Source organism: Mesoplodon bidens, assembly GCF_964165515.1.
Source record: "Mesoplodon bidens genome assembly, contig: HAP1_SCAFFOLD_197, whole genome shotgun sequence".
Lineage (NCBI taxonomy): Eukaryota > Metazoa > Chordata > Mammalia > Artiodactyla > Ziphiidae > Mesoplodon > Mesoplodon bidens.
The window spans coordinates 908077-912465 of NW_027672364.1; positions in this window are offsets into that span (position 1 = coordinate 908077).

Genomic DNA, 4389 nt, shown 5'->3' on the forward strand with positions numbered 1-4389 from the left:
GTACTGTGCTTATAGTCATCTTTTCTTGCTTTGCCATTCAGAAATTTTCTTTCTCACAAGATTACTCTTTCATTGCTTTTTCTCTGCCAAAGATGAAAGGTTCGTTTCTGTTTTGTACCTGCAGAGTATTTTGCACCAGGATTTTGGTTTCCTTTTCACATTCACGTATGATGGCCATATCCTAGTGGGAACAAAACTCTCATAGTCACTTGACACTAGAGAACAAGTTCTTACAGTGAGTGTCAGGTGGTGGATGAGACTTGAACTCTCTCCGTCAACACTTTCAGGACTTGTAGCTTCATGTTACTTTTGTCCTCACTGTTTATTCCTCATGGAAAGCGCTCTCCCAGAGGTGTATGAGTCACAGAACACATACTTTGGGATCAATGCATGTGCTCAGTCTCCTCATTTCAGCCTCAGCACCTCCCAACGCTGATGTGCAGACATGCTTCCATTTGAGAGGGCTCCACGTCCAGCTGATCCTAAAGACCCTTCATGCCTGGCAGGAATTCTAGAGGACTCTGTGAAGTGGCTGCTGGGCTCGCTTCACACACTGGCTCTCACAGACCTGCTAACCTGGTCTCCTGGAATTCACCAGGCCCAGGAAAGAGACTCAGGCAGCAGGACCCAGGGTCACTGCTCTTCTTACAACACACTGCTCCATCCGGACAGCCCTGCCCCTGCTCCCCACACCCCAGTCCTGCCTACCCACTCACCTTACCTCAGGCCTGCCTTGGTCTTATCCTTCCCAGTTCTTCCAAGTCTGGGGTAAACCCTGGCAGGTGCTGTGTGTTTATGAGGCTTCCCCTGCTGTAGAACTTTTCTTTCAGTATTCCACACTAAGGGAATTAGGACAAGTTACTTTTAACACTAATATTGCTTTAATCCTCTCTAAGGGGCTAAGAGACTTACAGAGTTGTTTTGAAGTATCTAAGGTTAGCTCAGGCACAGGACCCTTACTTGTTTTGTGAAGTTGGTTGCATATCTAGGCTATTGTGGAGAATGCTGCAATGAACCTAAGTTCATCTCATTGTGATACTGATTTAATTTCCTTTGGATATATACCCAGAACTGTGATTGCTGAATCATATGATATTTCTGTTTATAAATTTATAAGGAACCCCCGTACTCTTTTTCATAAGAGCTGCACCATTTTACATTCACACCAGCAGTGTACAAAGTTTCCAATTCCCTACATCTTAGCCTTAAGCTGTTAATTTTTTTCTTTATAATACACAGCCTAACAAGTGTGAGGTGTTCATTTGCATTGCCCTGATGATTAGTGAGGTTGTGAAATTTTTCCTATATTTGTTAGCCATTTGTATGTCTTTTTCAGGAAATATCTTATTTAAGTCTTTGCACATTTCTTAACCCATTTATTTACCCTTTTTAATTTTTTAACTTAGTTTTCATTTGATTTGTATTGTTTTTCTTATATGTTTTGGACATTTGCTCCTTTTCTATTATATGTTTATAATCTTTCTGTAAGTTATATTTTCATCCTATTGACTGTTGAAAAAACTATACTTTCCCTATTTGTTGTCTTAGAAGCTTGGTGAATTTCATTTGGCCATGTATCTATGAGTTTTCCTGGTGGTTATTTATTCTGGTCTTTAGGCCTATGTATCTGTTTCTATGTCCGTACTGTACAGTTTTGATTCCTGTGGCTTTGTAATGTGTTTTCATGTCAGGAAGTGGGAAGCCTCCATCTATGTTCTTTGGTCTCAGGATTGTTTTGTCTGTTTGGAGTCCTTAGTGATTCCATATGTATTTTAGGATCTTTTTTTTTTCTATTTCTTTGAAAATGACATTGGGATTTTGATAGGTATTACAATGAATTTATATTTACCTTTGGGTAGTGTAGAAATGTCAACTATAATAAGTCTCCAGTCTATTAATATGATATGTCATTTCAATGATTTGTTCCTTGTTTAATTCTTTCAGCAGTGGTTTGTAGTTTTCAGTGTACAGGCCATTTACCTTCTGAGGGCATTTTGTCCCTTCCTTTCCTGGATTTTTCAGAGGCAGTGGTGAGAAGGATGGCCTCATGAAGTGAGTGAATGTCCCTCCCTCCCTTCTGCACCTGCTCGCTGATTATGTCTAGCACAGGTGCACTGGGCCATGCTCATTACCTCTCCCCTCAAGTGGAACACCTGTCGGGAATTCCTCTAGGATCTCGGTGTTGACATAACTGTTTCAGTGTCCCCAGGGTCTCATGAGTGCCTGGCAGGTATGCATGAGCCTAGGAAACACCTACAAATGAATCATCAAATCTGGCCAGCAAACTGCCTTGCAGAAGGTGTTGGGCTGCACCTCTCACGCCTGCAAGCCCTGTACTTGCTCAGCCTCAGGACTAAGGAAAGAGCCCGGAGTCAGGGACAGAGACATTCATGGTTTAATAAATGGGAGATCTTTCACGTCAGAAGCAAAGTGGTCCTGGAGAGACATCCCACTGTAGATAGCCGATGGCAGGCAGAACGCAGCAGCAGCAGTAGCAGCATGCTTCTCTCTGGGCGGAATAGGCAGGCTACCAGTTAAAGGGGGAGTTGACAGCAGATGGGCTCATCGGTTACCAGGGAAACCAGCAGAGGGACGCATCACTCTTACCCCTTGGGCTAAGTACTTCACGGGGCAGAGGTTTTACATTCGTTAAACCATCAGCAAATAGTCATCTTTAATTGATACAACATACAGAAATGAATAAACAGGGGAGTGGTGGTAACATTCTCCATATAATATATATATATATATACATATATATGGAGAGAGAGAGAGAGAGGGATGTGTATTACAGTGTGGTAGCCACTAGCTAGTTGTGCCTGTTATAATTTATTTAATTCAATCAATGATTATCTTAGTGTATTAAAATAAAACAAAATAAAATATCCAATTACTCAGTCACATTAGTCACATTTTAAATGTATCCATAAGACTGGTAAATTCATGTTCGTGTTTCTACAGAATCGACTTTGGATAGCATTTGTGGCCGTGATAAGGAAAAGGATACAGGTAGGAACAACACTTACGTAGGATCTAATGGCAGAGGGTTCCTGGAACTTTAGGGTTATATCTCCTGCTTTGGAGACTGAGGAAGGTGGATATGAAATCAGAAAGAAGAATGAAATATGTGTAGAGTTCTGACTTGTTTTTTTCACATTTTAATGATACAACAGAGAGAAATTGTGTCCTTAGACGTGACTGTGCTCTATAATCACCTTTTCTTGATTTGCTCATCAACACTGATCTTTTGCACATGAGCTGCTCTTTCTTGTGCTTGTCACTGCCTAATATGGAAGTTTGTTTTCTGGTTAGCACATCTAGGATATTGTGCACAGGAGAGTTTGTTTTCTTTTGCATATTGACCTATGATGGACAGAACCTGTGCGTCAAAACTCTCATGGGCCCTTGAAACTTGAGACCAAGTTCTTCTAGAAAGGGTGAGGTGGTGGATGAGAAGTGAACTGTCTCCCTCTGCACTTTCAGGACTTGTGGCTTCACCTCATGTTTTGTGCTCACTGTTTGTTCCTCTTGTAAAGGACAGTCCCAGAGATGGATGAGTCACAGAACACGTCCTCTGGGATCACTGCATGTGCTCAGTCTCCTTGACCTCATCTCAGCCTCTGCACTTCCCCAAGGCTGATGTGCTGACATGCTTCCATTTGAGAGGGGTCCACGTCCAGCTGCCCCTAGAGACCCTCAATGGGCGGCAGAAATTCTAGAGGGCTGTGTGAAGGGGCTGCTGGGCATCTTGACACACTTGCTTTCACAGCCCTGCTGACCTGGTCTCCTGGAGTTGACCAGGCCCAGGACAGAGACTCAGGGCAGCACGACGCAGGGTCACTGCTCTCCTTACAACACATTTCTCCATCCAGACAGCCCTGCCCCTGCTCCCCACACCCCAGTCCTGCCTACCCTCTGACCTTTCCTCAGGCCTGCCTTGCTCTTATCCTTCCCAGTTCTTCCAAGGCTGGGGTAAAGCCTGGCCGGTGCTGTGTCTTTATGAGGATTCCCCTGCTGTAGAACTTTTGTTTCAGTATTCCAGACTAAGGGAATTGGGACAAGTTACTTATAACTCAAATATTGTTTTCATCCCCTCTAAGGGGCTAAGAGACTTACGGAGTTTTTTTGAAGTACCTAAGGTTAGCTCAGGCACAGGACCCTTACTTGTTTTCTGAACGTGGTTGCATGTTCTTCCTTCAACACAGCTGTTGCCCAGATTTGGTTAATATTTCTTTTCCTCAGAAGGAGATGGTGCAGAGATAAATGTTCTAAGATCTGGACCTCCTGAGTGGAAAACCCAATCTGAGATCCCAGTGGTGGGTCCCAATGTGGGTGGTCTGGATCCCTGACCTGCACTTACCACTCAGCCAAGTGATCCTCAGTCATGGA